The sequence below is a fragment of the Spinacia oleracea genome, chromosome 1 (genome assembly GCF_020520425.1).
Source record: "Spinacia oleracea cultivar Varoflay chromosome 1, BTI_SOV_V1, whole genome shotgun sequence".
NCBI lineage: Eukaryota > Viridiplantae > Streptophyta > Magnoliopsida > Caryophyllales > Amaranthaceae > Spinacia > Spinacia oleracea.
This window is the reverse complement of record NC_079487.1, coordinates 46,522,085-46,537,983: the sequence shown is the minus strand read 5'-3', so window position 1 is coordinate 46,537,983 and position 15,899 is coordinate 46,522,085. Positions and strand designations below refer to the sequence as shown.

At 38.2% G+C, this 15,899-nt stretch overlaps 2 long non-coding RNA genes across 9 annotated transcripts; one reads left to right on the top strand and one right to left on the bottom strand.

Annotated features, from left to right (window-relative positions):
- Positions 1 to 443: 443 nt before the first annotated feature.
- Positions 444 to 2,706, bottom strand: LOC130465855 (uncharacterized). Its single transcript, XR_008925870.1, has 3 exons — positions 2,177 to 2,706; positions 1,611 to 1,753; positions 444 to 562 (listed from the first exon to the last, which is right to left on the bottom strand). It is a non-coding gene; the product is annotated as an uncharacterized lncRNA (long non-coding RNA).
- An 8,408-nt stretch (positions 2,707 to 11,114) lies between these two features.
- Positions 11,115 to 15,431, top strand: LOC110805251 (uncharacterized). Of its 8 annotated transcripts, none has more exons than XR_008926241.1 (8): positions 11,118 to 11,328; positions 13,201 to 13,317; positions 13,443 to 13,513; positions 13,756 to 13,860; positions 14,097 to 14,192; positions 14,455 to 14,956; positions 15,038 to 15,138; positions 15,240 to 15,431. It is a non-coding gene; the product is annotated as an uncharacterized lncRNA (long non-coding RNA). The 8 variants fall into 8 exon arrangements; XR_008926216.1 differs by having other exon boundaries at positions 13,431 to 13,513; XR_008926183.1 differs by having other exon boundaries at positions 13,386 to 13,513.
- The last annotated feature ends 468 nt before the right edge of the window (positions 15,432 to 15,899 follow it).

The following is a 15,899-nucleotide window of genomic DNA, read 5'->3' as shown; positions in this document are numbered from 1 at the left end:
TCTTTATTTCATATTTGGGAGCAAAAAAGCCTCATTTTAGCCTAATATGACCTATAACGACCAAACAAGCCTTAAATTTGCATAAGTAGATTGGAATGAGTGTTAGAAAGTTAAAACTATTCATATTAAACATGTAATAAGTGTAATACTCTGAGAAAATATGTAGCTTTTCCTATTTGGTTTATTGTTCACAAATCAGGATCTTTGGATAACAACAAATGCTTATTAATCCAAGAAGCTTTTCCTATTTGGTTAAAACCCACACATTATTCACAATCTTCAACTTTTGTGATAATCATAAATCATAATGGACAAGCACTGTAGAATAGAGGTAGTCTAGATGCCTGAAAAACCTATAGCCTGGATATCGAACCTCCTAGTTAGATGAAAGCTCATACCTGACCAGATGCGGCCAATCCATCAGTTAAAAGAGAGACAACCAACCACACTTGCATACAGATTTGATGAGCAGCCATAGCTAGAGGACCTTGACGAGCAGCCATCGAGGTCCCAATCGTCATAGTTATCAAAACAGCCACAGTTCTTCCAATCAGAAATCCACCTGGAAAAAAGGTAAACATAAGGAAACAGACGGCAATCCAAACATGTACGAGTAACACTTTAAGTAGGTACAAACAATGGCCACTTAAGCAGACTAATTTAAGAAGTTTGTAATGGTGATTATTAAGTAGAAGGTTATTAAAATCAATGTGTTGGATAAAATTTCAGACTGTATTTTCTTTCTTATGCCAATCAAGAACATCAAAGATGAAAACTTTAAATGTGTGAAAATTATAAAGAAAGAACAGTTCAATAATCTAGAAGATGCAATCAAATAGCTTTCTAGCAAGTACTTAACTTTAACTGGGAGACAACTTGTTTGGAAATGATTGATCTAAAGTCCCTTTAACAATAAATGGTGGTAAAGGTGATGAGCTTATAAGAATTTTCGCAAGGAAATTCCATGTCAAAGTCCATAATAAGAATTTTGTATCTCAGGATGAGTTATTCATGGACAAGGAAGGTGGAGGGTATTTCAATACCCCAGGGGAAGACCCTTCTGTTCTTTTGCGTGTAAAAGAAGATCATGATGGTGCGGAGCCTTCTGGAAACTCAGTTGCAGCAATCAACCTTGTCAGGTTGGCCTCAATTTTTGAGAAGCAAAAAACCTAAGATGTATAGAAACGGGTGCACGTAGAGAATACATGCTTATAAAGGGAACCCGATATATAGAAAGGGTCATTCTCCTCTTTCTGGAGAATCAGATGACTTGAAAAATGAGAAAGCCAGAAAAGAAGACAAAGAAGGTGAAGAGATATACATGACTCCTATATAGAAAGGCTCATTGCTAGTGTGTTAAGTCAGTTGGGAGTGAGTTTGTTGGATACTGTTTGCAGTTGTTAGGTCAACATGGGCCATTATTGACTTGAGCTGTGTATGGTCTGGTGTCAAAAAGTTAGCAACTTAATTAGTTCATATCTACTTAACAATCAGTATGTCATATAAGAATAACAAAAAACCTCAAACATCCACTAACCTCAATATAATACTAAAAACTATGTAAACCATGTAATAATACAAATCTTGAAGAAGAAAGAAGAGAAGCATACATTTAGCAGCACATTCAGAAACACATTCAGTACAGGAATGAGTTCCAACTCCAGCAGCATTTCCAACACCAGCTGTCTTATTTAATCATTAAAAACACCATCAATTTCTGAAACCTAATCTCGACGCCTCTCCATTTGCTTTGCTGGTGTTGAACAATGAAACCCAAATTATCACAAATCTATACTATTGTAGTGAAATTGCAAAGCTATATTCAATCCTGAGACATTAACATCTCAATGAAAGAAGAATTTTAGTAAAGATGGATTCAATTCTTCTAATAATATGAAGTGAACATCCTAATTCCCATCAAATGACAGTATTACTTGATAAACATGGTATTTCTCAGCTCTAATCGTTCCCTAACTAAAACTTTAAGTCTTATTTTATTTTAACTTCTTCAAAGAGATTAAAGGCAAAATGATGGTTAACAAAACTTAAATAGTTCATATATGCCATAAATTACTATATCATACAAGATTACTAAAACCTCTAACAATCAGCAAATCCAACTTCAATCAACACTAAAAATTATGTAAATCTTAAAGAAGAAATAAGAGAAGCATACCGATGCCTATACTTAAAGAGCAGTAGCATAACCAAAAAGAATCAACCTCAACCCATATCCCAAAATCTAAGTGCAGAGTTTGCGGATGAAATCCTGATAATTAAGCGTCCTCAAATCCCTAATTCTGAACGAAAGAGGAAAAAAGGAAACCCTAGCTTAGTAGATCGTTCCCTCTTTCGATTAAAAAATAAAATGGAGCCAAAACCCTAAAATTTGGGGGAAAATAGTTAATTCAATTTTACAAAAATTGAATAAGCCGAATCTTAAATTGAATAGAGATATATACCTCCGTAGTGCATAAATTCACTTAAATTTGAAGAAAAACGGGCGGTGGTGGTGGTGGTGAGAAACGCGATTGGTGAGAAACGGTGGTAGTTGAACCCAATTGGATCTCCATCGGAAGGTGGTGAGACGGTGGTGAACGCGGCAGAATTTCGAGATTACAAATCCGTCTTACCCTTGGTGGCCGGCTTTCGTGAAAGAAAGGTACAGGTTCAGAGAATTGAAGATGGGAGGACTGAGAGGGTAGGCTGGTAGCTTACTAGCTGCTCGTGGTTTTTCTTGGAAGAGGAGAGGGTTTCGAATAAAGGTGGCGACTGGCGAGGAGACCAGAACCACCGACGAGTAAGCTATGGCGACGCAGGAAGGGTTTTTTTTGGGGACTACGCAGGAAAAGGTAAGGGAAGAAGAGGGGAGTTAAGCGCGAGAAATGAAATTTTAATATTGCAGCGAATTTTTTTTTGACCCGGGCTATTGCAGGGGGCTTTTAAATGTACGCTGCGACAAAAATAGGTTATTGCAGGGGGCTTTTAAATTGTACGCTGCAACAAACTTTTTTGCAGGGAACAATTAAATTGTACGCTGCAACAACCCTTTAAAAGGTTTGACCCGCGTTGACCGACTGGTTATTGAAGCGTATTAATACATGTACGCTGCAACAAGGGGGCTGCAACAGGGGTTTTTTCTACTAGTGTAGGTTCCCTTAAATTAACTTTAAAGCAAAGTGACCGCCATACAAAGTAGAAATTCAATTTGTCCTAAATTCAAACCCACATAGTCTAAACTAGGGTATTTTCGAAAATGTTGTGTCACGTACTTGAATAATTTCTAAAGCTCGCGGAATAAGCATCTCGTTCCCTTGCCCAGATCTCACCCATCCGTTTCGAAGATTCAATTCCTATCCTAATAGAGTCATTTATGGTCTTTCCAAAGAAGACCTTAAACAATGTTTGGTAGCGACTCCTACAAAGTACAAAAATACGAAGGTTTCTAAAACAACCGGCCCCGTAGGGGAAACTCCAAAAACACCCCTACAATTCTGGAGACTCCACTAGGGAGTTCCTGATTTCAATTTCAAAAATACGAGCAGACTTTGAGCATCAAGACACTGATCTGCTTAAGTACTGGATGCCAGCACTGGCGCCAGGCGCAGCCACCTGCGCCAAACGCCACTGCCTACATCCAGGACAGTGGCTCACAGTGGCTTGTTGCCCACTTTTGCTCGAGTTTTCAAGTGGGAGTCAGGCTATTTCTGTACTTTGAAGGACGCTCCCAAACCTGTAGAACGAACGTCAAAAAACGAGTTTTTCAAATCCAATATTCAAGTACGATTTCAAATTTCAATTTCTAGGCATTTCATGCATTTTTCGAAAACCATATTTGTGCAAAATGAATTTCAACCTTGCCCAAACGGATGTGTTCTACATTCGGGCTAGCCCCGGGGGCAACAAAATGGTGACTCTCCATACGGTTCCCGACCAAAGTGTGTGACCATTTCCGCGCCTACCGAAACTTGGCATTTACTTGAAATTCCCGATGTCAAGTATGGAGGCCGTATGCCGACACACAAGTCCCTTAGGAGGATGTGCAAGTTGTCGTCGGATCCGTCTCTTAGTCAAGTACCTTTTTTGACACCCAAAGCCAACCACTTGCATCATACAAAACTTAGAACGACCTTAGGTTGAGAACTTTGCATGTCGCATTCATATACATGTTAGTGTGACAACGTGCTATTTGTGCATTGTGTGGGCGTCTTTGCACGCAAGAATGGCTAACCTCGAGTTCTAGCTTGCCAAAACCAATTAGCCTCCAACTAGGGAAACAAACCCCTAGGAGCATCATTCAAACCTCATGCATCTAAAATCGCTGATTTAAGGTCTTTTAGGAGTGCCACTCCATTTGATTCAAAACCCTCAAACACGCCTCACGCACAAATGCCAAATTCAAAATTCGAATCCAACGGCGTCATAATGCCGGATTTTCCACTCCAAATTTCAAAACCTCAAAAAAGCAATCCAACGGCGTCATTATGCTGGGTTTTCCATTTCAAATCTCGAGTTTCAAAGTCAAAATTCAATCCAACGATGTCATAATGCCGGATTTTCTAGTCCAAATTCCGAGTTTCAAATTCAAATTCAAATCCAACGGCGTCAAAATGCCGGATTTTCCAATTCAAATTCCGAGTTTCAAAATTCCAAGTTCAATCCAACGGCGTCATAATGCCGGATTTTCTAGTCCAAATTCCGAGTTTCAAACTCAAATTCCAATCCAACGGCGTCATAATGCCGGATTTTCCAATTCAAATTTCAAATTTCAAATTTCAAGTTCAAAATTTAAATCCAACGGTGTCATGCCGGATTTTCTAGTCAAAACTTTCAAGTCTTCAAACCTCAAAATTACCAATTCCAATCTCAAAACCTCAAGTTCAAATGTCCAAACTCATGCCGTCATAATGCCGACTTTTCCATTCCATATTCCAAACCTCTAGTTCAAAATTTCCAATCTCAAGTCCCATATTCGAAACTTTCCAATTCCAAATCCATGATGGCGTAATGCCGGATTTCCCTCATTCAAATTCAAATTCAAAATTCCATGATCAAACACTTCAAAATTCCAATTCCACGGCGGCATGATGCCGGACTTTCCCAATTTCGAATCCAATGGCGTGACGCCGGAATGTTCAAATTCAAACATCTCATGCTCTAACAATGTTTGGTGGCGACTCCTTCGAGGTACAAAAATACGATGGTTTCAAACACCGCCCCCCTTGTAGGGAATTGCAATACATACGCAAAAAACACCCCCTACAATTATGGCGACTCCACTGGGAGTTTTCTAATTTAAATTTCGAAAATGCGAGTAGATTTCGAGCAGCAAGCCACTGACCTGCTTAAGGACTGGATGCCAGCACTGGCACCAGGCGCAGCCACCTGCGCCCAACGCCGCTGCCCGCATCCTGGACAGTGGCTCAGAGTGGCTTGTCGCCCACTTTTGCTCAACTTTTCGTGTTGGGAGTTAGTCTATTTTTGAATCTGGAAGGACGCTCCCAAACCTCGTGAACGAATGTCGAAAAACGAGCTTTACAAATACAAATTCGAGTACGATTTCAAATTTCAATTTCTACGCATTTCATGCATTTTTCGAAACCCATATTGTGCAAAATGAATTTCTACCTTGCCCAAACGGATGTGTTCTACATTCGGGCTAGCCCCGGGGGCAACGAAATGGTGACTCTCCATACGGTTCCCGACCAAAGTGTGTGACCATTTCCGCGCCTACCGAAACTTTGCATTTTCTTGACATTCCCGATGTCAAGTATGGAGGCCGTCTGCCGACACACACGTCCCTTAGGCGGATGTGCAAGTTGTCGCAGTATCCATCTCTTAGTCAAGTACCTTTTTACACCCTAAGCCGACCACTTGCATCATACAAAAACTTAGACCGACCTTAGGTTGAGAACTTTGCATGTCGCATTCATATTCATGTTAGTGTGACAATGTGCTACTTGTGCATTGTGTGGGCGTCTTTGCACGCGTGAATGGCTAACCTCGAGTTCTAGCTTTCCAAAGCCAATTAGCCTCCAACTAGGAAACCAAACCCTTAGGAGCATCATTCAAACCTCATGCATCTAAATCGCCGATTTAAGGTCTTTTAGGAGTGCCACTCCATTTGATTCAAAACCCTCAAACACGCCTCACGCACAAATGCCAAATTCAAAATTCAATCCAACGGCGTCATAATGCCGGATTTTCGAGTCCAAATTCCAAGTTCCAAATTCAAAATGCAATCCAACGGCGTTATAATGCCGGATTTTCTACTCCAAACTTCAAACTTCAAATACAAAATGCAATCCAACGGCGTCATAATGCCGGATTTTCCATTTCAAACCTCAAATTTCAAATTCAAGTTCAAATCCAACGGCGTCATAATGCCGGATTTTCCATTTCAAACCTCAAATTTCAAATTCAAGTTCAAATCCAACGGCGTCATAATGCCGTATTTTCCATTTCAAACCTCAAATTTCAAATTCAAAATGCAATCCAACGGCGTCATAATGCCGGATTTTCCATTTCAAACCTCAAGTTTCAAATTCAAGTTCAAATCCAACGGCGTAATAATGCCGGATTTTCTAGCCCAAATTTCGAGTTTCAAGTCCAAATCTTCTAGTCCAAACCTCAATTTTCAAATCCAAATCCAACGGCGTCATAATGCCGGATTTTCTAGTCAAAATTTCAAATTCCAAGTTCAAAACTCAAATCCAACGGCGTCATAATATCGGATTTTCTAGTCCAATTTTCAAATTCCAAGTTCAAAACTCAAATCCAACGGCGTCATGCCGGATTTTCTAGTTCAAACATTCAAGTCTTCAAACCTCAAGTTCGAGTTGCCAATTCCAATCTCAAAACCTCAAGTTCAAATGTTTAAACTCATGACCGGCGTAATGCCAACCTTTTCAACTCAATCTTTCAAATCTCAAATCCCATCTTTCGAGTTTCAAGTCCTACGCTCAAAGTTTCAAGTTCCAAGTTCATACCGTCATAATGCAGACTTTTCCATTCCATATTCCAAACCTCAAGTTCGAAGTTCAAACATTCCAAACCTTCAAATCTCAAGTCCTATATTCGAAGCTTCCGATTCCAAATCCATGACGGCCTAATTTCCCTCATTCAATCTCATTTTCAAAGACTTCAAAATTCCAAGTCCAAGGCGGCATAATGCCGGACTTTCAAATTCCCAAATTCAATGTCTCAAATCCATGGAGGTATAATGCCGGATTTTCCTTATTCAAAGCTTCACATTCTATATACAAATGTGCGTCTTCTCCATTTCAAGGTTCAAACTTCAAACTCATTTTCGAGCTACAAATCCTTGCCTTCCATTGCTCTCATATTCAAAATTCCAAACATTTCCAATGGGTTGAAAATCCCTTGAAATAATACAAGTTCAAAACCCTCTTTTTCAATGGGTTGAAAATCCCCTGAAATAATACAAGTTCCAATTCTCCAACGGGTTGAAAATCCCCTGAAATAAAACAAACCCCATTTCCAAATACTTCCAATGGGTTAAAAATCCCCTGAAATAATACAAGTCCAACTTTCCGATGGGTTGAAAATCCCCTGAAATAGTACAAGTTCAAATTTCGCATCCTATTTTTGGGTTGAAACTCCCCTAAAATGTTCCAAGTCCTATCAACGGGTTGAAATTCCCCTAAAATATTAACGGGTTGAAATTCCGTTGAAATAATACAAAATCAATTCCCTTTCAATCGGGTTAAAATTCCCTTCAAATACTCCAAGTCCGACGAGTTGAAATTCCCCTAAAATATTGACGGGTTGAAATTCCCTTGAAATAATACCAAATTCAATCACCTAGTACAAGTCCAATTTCGAAATTCTCAATGGGTTGAAATTCCCCTAAAATAGTCCAAGGTCCAATAGGTCGAAATATTCTTTCGATATTCCAAGTTCTAGTACAAAGAGTCAACTTCCACAAAAGAATGAAGGCTCCTCTCAAACACTTCCAACGGGTTGCAAATCCCGAATACAAGTACAAAAATCCAAAATCCCGAATCTTCGGAGTGGCACTTAGAGTCAAGTCTAGGTCTCATTCATTGCATGCATATCATATCATGTGTCGGGAAGTCCAAGTTCTAAATCATGTGGTGTGTCCTAAATAGGAGTCCGAGAATCCTGTGGGTTCGCCGAAGAGGAGAGAGGTTGAGAAGAACTCCATCAGCCCTAGCCTCCCTCATAGCCGGCATCGAACGAGCATCCAGTTCATCTCCTACAAATCAAACTTCTAGTCCCTTTCAAGAATCAGTCCAAATGTCTGCCTCCGATCAACTCACTCAACTCCTAGCAGCTTTCACCAGCCTCAGCGCCAATGTGGAGAACATAAGCAACCGACTGGGTGTTGTGGAACAGGGCGCGCCTACTGATGACTTAACCAAGGAGATCGAGAGTCTGTTCAGTAAGGTCACTAATCAAGAGAACTATTTTGACACATCAATGGAAGACAACCTCAAGGGGAGGGCGAATCTGCCAGACAAATTCTCCGCCAATGATATTCCAAAGTTCAAGTCCACCGACAATCCTAAATACCACCTCAAGAACTTCAGAGCTACAATGGCCATCAAGGGGGTCGAACTCGAGCTATACCCTGTGGTATTCCCCATGTCTCTGGAACCAGTCTGCCATAAATGGTACTATTCACTCAAGGAACATCAAACATGTACATGGGAAGCAGTTGCTCGAGCATTCAAGGAGCAGTATCAGCCCAACATTCAACTTCAAACTACTCTAAGGGAGCTAGAGGTTCTTGGGCAAGGGCCTTAGGAAGGCTTCACTACTTACCTCAACAAGTGGAGAGAAATGGCGTCCCAGATGGTGACTGGACCCTCCGAGAGAGAACTAGTCAAGATCTTTATTGTTGGTCTTCTTCCGAAATACAATACTCACATGAAGTACCTAGGCTTGGAAAGCTTCAAGAGAACCTACGACATCGGGGTCGACATAGAAGATGACCTGATGAAAACACCAGCAGCCCCGGCTCCACAAGCTGAAAAGTGGAAGGGCAAGAGACCTGAAGCAACACACAAAGTTCATGAGGTCAACGCCGTAGAGGCTCCTCCAGGTCCAAAGTCAAACAATTTCAAGAACAATGCTAACCAGCGCAACTATCAAGGCAGACCACAAAGGGTCTTTACAAACCTCGGGATGTCCTACAGCGAGGCATTCAATCGGCTGGTTGAAAAACAAGTCATAACACCAATCGGTCCAACACCCGATCCTCCAGTCGACAAAAGGTCCAAGAGCTGGGATCCGGCAGCCCATTGCAAGTACCATCAAGGGAAGGGTCATGACATCGAAGATTGCTACAAGCTTAAGCACTTGATCTAGAACATGGTCGACAACAAGACCTTACCCCTACCTCCCGGAGCCAAACAAACTCCCTCGGTCCAAGACATCTCCTATGACGTTGAGGATGAAGAAGAGGAACTTCCATGCAATTTAATCTCTACAATATACAAGCCAGGTTACGAATTGATGGTCCCAAGATTTTTCCATCTTCTTCCAAGTGCTCAAAACTGGGTGATCCCCGAACCTAGGGTAACCACCGACATTCAAGAAAACATCTGCCCTCTCGCCACCTTGAAGGCTTTGGGGTTCTCTGAGTACGATCTCATGCTGAGTACTCAACAGACTGTCAAACTCCAAGATGTCACATACAAGGTCCTGGGATCCCTCGAACTAGTTTTCTCCTTCGACACCTATCATAGCAATGCTGAATTCCTAGTTGTCGATGTGTCTGCCAACTTCGATCTACTATTGGGAGAACCTTGGTTCGAGGAAATATTGGATGGCCCTGCCTGCCTCACCCTCAAAGGTTCCAGCTTCCGTGACACTTTCATCAAACAAACACTACTACAAAAACACCTTTATAAGTCGCTCTTTTATAGTCGCCTATAAATAATATGCGACACCAAAACTTTTAGTGTCCCATTTTATAATACAGGCGACACATAAAGTTGCTAGCAGATATTCCAAAATGACTAGCGTGTCGCCTAGGTTATAAAATGTGACGTTAAAAGTTTTGGTGTCGCATATTTAAAACAGGCGACACCTACCAATCCTTAATTTCTATTTTAAATTTTTTTCTTAAAAATCAAATGAAATACGTTTAGTGTCGCCTGTCTTTTACAACTGGACTCTAAATATTTTGGTGTCGCATATTCATAACAGGCGACACCTATCCCTTCTTAATTTTTATTTTAAATATTTTTTAAAATCAAATTAAATACTTTTAATATCCTATATTACTAATCGGAATCTAGTAATTTTAGTGTTGCACGTTAAAATAGGCTACATATATCTATCCTTAATTTTTATTTTAAGTATTCTATTAAAGATAATTAAAAAACATAGTTTCTAAATGCAGAAATTATTTTCTTTGTGCAAAATTGAAAAGGTCATAAATACCCTTATATATCCTTGCTAAAAAAAATTAAAAATACCATCATTATCTTCCGTAGTTCCATCGTCATCCATTGATACTCTTCTTTCACTGGAAACACACCATTTTCATGAAAAAACAAAGTCTTCAACCTTCATCCAACCTTAGTTTTTCAATTTATAATGCATAGTAGTATTTCGATGTATACAATTTTTTGTGTTGAACCTAGCTAATATGTTCAACAAATAACAATTCCGTAAGATAAGGTTCTTCGGACTGTCAATGGCAGCGACGCCGACGGCAAGTCGGCAACATCAAAAGTAGCGTACAATCACAATTACCACATAAAACATCCTCTTTAACTTCATGAGATCGAAATATAAACAAATGGTGTAATCTTCAAAGTCTTGCCTTAGGCTTCAGTTACCAATGGCCATGACTGAAGAATTAATTTATCTACATGCAAAAAATGAATTGTATAAAATTGAATAGTGGAATGTCATGTGAAGAAGGTGCCATTAACAAGTCTAGATGGTTCTCTCCTACTCTGGTATTGCGGTTAGAAATACAAAGCTCGCAATTATTTTGTTACGGGCTTACGGCTTTCTTTGGGTAATTTGGTCATTTATTGTTCTGCATTAAGAAATCAATTTCTGCATTTAGCAACACTCTTAAAAAAAATAAAAAGGTTAATGGTTTCAATTCTCAATTCATTCAATTCCTTTCTAACCTAACTTAAAAATACAAGCTCCTGGAAGTTATTGAATTCCCGGGCAGTTCGCACGCGTCCACCTAGCTCTTTCCGCTTCTCACCGCCGCCGCCACTACCACCACCACCTTCCTCGCTTCTTCCATAATACTCGCCCCAGGCCGCTGTCCTCCCTATCTCGCTCGCCTCTGCTTCTCTTCTTTTTTTCAAGGTTAGTTTATAACTTTTTTTTATTCCTGTTTTGTTTGGTTTTGAAATTTAATTTTCCTTCAATTGGTTGAGCATAATGAGATGATTATGCAAAAAATTTAGGCTAACATTCCAGTATTGGATGAATTTTACAAATTAGGGTTTGCTATTTGTGGTTTTTGAGTGACCCCAATGTGATTCTGGTGCAAAAGAGGTTAATGTGCACAATTTCTTTAGCACCTTGCTGGTTTTTCACTTTCTTTCCTCTCGAGTTCAATTGTTAGTAATATGTTCAATTGGGATTTTTTACCAATTTGTGGATTGACACTTCTGTGAGAATTTAGAATGTGAACGGATTTGAGTGATGTATTTTATTTTTTTAGTAGTGTGAGTATACTACTCTACTGTGGCATGAATAAGAGCTTGAAGGCATGAATAAAATCACTAGGTTGGTACAGAAACATTCTTTCAATAATAGGTCTCTTTTCCATCTTGGTTCTTGATCTGATTTCGATCACTTTTGTGGATAATGAAAGCTTCTTTGAGGTTTGAAACCTCTTGGAGTCTCTTCTAAGTATGACTGCATTGTTTTCTCTTCGGAGGATAAATTTAATTAAAAAGGAAACTCTTGCTTCAATGTTGCGGAAGAAAGTGACAACAAAAGAAAGATTAGCACATAATCTTTTGAGTGCCTGAGCAAGAGATGAAACCATCAAACAATTAACTAAAGGGGGAGATACCAGATACCAAGAATCATTTCCAAATTAGTGATAGTAAAGGATTCTTTTGTAATAAAACAATGTCACTTCTTCATAGATATACTGGAGTGACAATACACTTCTGGATTGCCATGTCTGCCTCTTATTCAATCAGCTGAGAGAAGGTTTGGCAATCACCCTCAAGTGGAAATTTGGATAGTGTTGGTAGCTTTGTAATTTTGTGTTATCTTATCCACATTTCCATTCTCGACTTCCTCATTTACATTAGATTTGAGACAGTGTTTTATAGAATGTACTACTTTAGTGAAAGTGATAGAAAAGATAATTTTCGATTTATATACTAGCAGCAGTTTTGGTTCAACTGTTTTCCTTGTTGTGTTTGGATCAACTCCTCTGGATTAGCTAAATCAACCAGAATGGGTGCTATGTCAAAGACAAAAAATTTGCCTCTATAGGTCTCTTTCTGGTTTTGAATTATGCTTCAATTGAACAAAGAGAGTGCAATTGGTGTGTTGTTAAATTTGCCTCCCCCTGTCTCTTTGTGTTTTATATCTTCCAATATTGCTGATTGTTTTAACTTTTAAGTGACTCCTATATATTCCTGTCTGCATAAATGCTACGGAGTACTTAGTACTTTTTAGTTTATTTGGTTTTTGACTGTTTTATTTCATATCTTTAACCTAAACTCTGTAAATGCATCTCCAATCGTTACTTATCTCTCTTGCTAAAAAAACTTAACTCAAAACTAAGTAAGTAAATGAAGTAAATATGTTACAATGGTTACAAGCTATTTGACTCATTTAATATCCAAGCAAAGTAAGAAGCAATTTATACTCAATTTATACTCCAGTATCATCAAAGTGAAGCAAAGAGAAGTTGATATGTGATAACTTGCCTTGGAAACTAAGCTTAACTGTTTAGTGATTCTTGAAATATTTTAAGTTAATCAACCATGTATCATTGTAATATGAGTTCTATATATAAGTTCTAACATGATGGTTTAAGACCATGTTCTCCCGGTAATTTGACAATAACACTCGTGTCATTCCTGTTATGCATAATCTTATCAGTTATCATCACTTTTTTCCCCCTCATTTTGTTTTAAGAGTGTTAATTACTCTGTAGTGTCTTTTTTCGGCTTTGTTATCTTTAAACAATTATTTTGTATTGTTTAGGTGTTCTTGTTCGTTGCTGGTAGGTTTTTAATCACAGATAATGCTCAGTGCACTCGTGATATTGTGATGGAACTTCTGCAAAGACTCAATTCTGAAGAGGGCATGTGCGAAATAGATGTGAGTAACTATCTAGTAATGTTACATTCTTAATACTTTTTCGATTACTCATCTAAAATCTGTAACAGTTTCATCTCGTTCTGTTTATTTTTTTTCCTTCGGCTGCATGCAAGCTTTTTCTGTAGTGGCTGCAAGTGCACAAGCAAGTCGCGTGAAGCTGAATGAACTCAGAGGCCATCATTTAACTGCCTGACAGGTAGCGCAAGAAGTCCGTAAATGGAAACGTGTTTGTTAATAGCAGTAATATGTGGTCTGAACTGTAATGAAGTTTCACTTGTCAGCATCTAATCACCTCTCCCACGCTCCCATCAGTAAATATTACAGTATTTTGTTGAGTAAACAACAAACTAATTGTGATTTCACTCTGAGTTTTTTGCAATATTGTGAAACTTAATTGATGCATGTGCGTCAAAAGCTAACTAACATTTGTTTTTCCAGGTTGTCTACTGCACTAACTTGAGTTGGAGTGCTGATGGCCAAACATTGCTCAGTGGATACACTGGCGGTGTTATTAGAGTTTATGGCATTGCCCGTTACTAGAAAGTAAATTTCTATGTGGCGAGAACAATCATACTTCTTTTATCACAATCTCTTAGAGGGGGTTCAGTTGTGGGTTTGTTTTCAAAATTTTGATACATAGTTATGCATGTTTTGGCCTTTTTTTGGCCTTTTTACTTCTCCATCTGATTCTAGAAGTCAAAAACTCACTATTCTGATCAAATTTGCATCACCAGTGACTAGCACTTGAGGCATATTCATTTGTAGTTTTCTTTTCTCAGGGGGGCAACAAGGTTGCACTTCTCGGATTTGGTTGAGGCTCCTTTTCGTTGAATCAATTCAGCAAAATTAAAATATTGTTCTTCTCTAAACCCAAGGTAATCTTAGCGTGTTTTCCTATTTATCTTGCCGTTTATTTAAAGTGGTGCAAAAAGGCGTAAAATCTTTGGTTGTTGGGCAACTGAGCTCAGACCAATAAACTTTTAGGAATTCAGTTTACCAAACTTGAAAAATACGGAGTATTTCTAATTCTGTGAAACTGGCCCGTCTAATTCTTTGCTCGGATGCTTTTTGCTTTTTTTAGTCATTGGTGTTATCTTGTGCCTGTCAAACTAACATACTTGTTTTTGTTTATGACAGTTCACCGAACAAGGCTTAGAAGGAAGCTTATTGATCATGGAGAGCTTGGACTTTATGAATATATTTGAGACAGATGCAAGGAATGTTCATCTGCACCCAGTTATGTTGTCAGTTTTTAGATTCGTATTGGATAAACCGAATTTCAGTAATGTTCTCTGCCAGTCTCTTCAACTTACAGTTAGGTCTCTCCCTTTCCGAAAACATTGTTGTTGGTCTTGCATTATTCAACTGGTTGTATATGGAAGGTGGCTATAATCTGAATGTTGCTTTATTTTTAGGTATTGAGAAACAGACTGATGTTGGTGCCGTGTCATAGAGATTCTAGTAGAGTTGGAGAATCTTGTTTGGGACTCCCCCCTATATTCCTTTTGGTGACAAATTGTTCTTATATGTTAAATTACCTACTGTTGGTGAAAAGTAATTGTTCTTATGTTTAGGACTTATCGGACTTGGAAATCCAACAACATAAGATCTCGAAAGTCTCTAAGATGGAAAGATTACAGTAAGATTTAATTACTTTGATTATTATTTTTATCGTAATTTGTTAATCTTTAATTTAATGTGTATTATATTTGTCTCTTAGTGCATCGCCAACTGGAAATGCTTGAATGTGGCTATTACGTCATGAAGTAGATGTATCAAATAATATTGCTAGGATTACAGAATATTGGTAATCTGGAAGAGGTACGTGTATTTTTTTTATTATAGCTTTATCAATCATTTTTTACTATGCGCTAGCTTTTATCCAAACTTTACTAATTATACAGTATTTGGTTGAAGTACAGATATTCTCTCCAAACCCGTACAATCAAGAGGAAATCGATGACGTTCGAGAAAAATATGGAGCAGATATTTTATTAGTAGTTGTTTGTAGTCATTTTCTAGTTTTCAGAGATAGAAAATTATTTTTTGGAATACATTATTTATACTTGTTGAACCAACTTTCTTGTTTGAATTAATAAACAAACTTTTTGCAATTTTGCATCTCTCTATTTATGTATTTTGTGAATTTATTATTTATTTTATTACGTACGTAGAAATTATTTAAATTAGCGAGAACTAATAAAAATAAAAAATAAAAAGTAAAAACATAACACATAATTTAGGTGTCGCCTCCTATTGTTACATGCGACTCCTAATGGTTAATTAATATTTTTTTTTAAATAATAAAATACTTTTCGTGTCGCATTTGGTATATTAGGGGATTCAAAATGGGTAAAAAGGTTTAAAAAATAGTTCGGAAAATATTTTTCGTGTCGCCTGTAAACTTAAAAGGCGACTCTAAAGGTAATTAGTTTAATAAAAATAATTTTGCAAAACATATTTCGTGTCGCTTCTTAATATATCAGGCGACTCTATTATTAATAAAATTTAATAAAGGTTTCCGGAAAATATGTTTTTGTGTCGCCTATAAGCTTTAGAGGCGACTCGTTTAACTAAAAAAA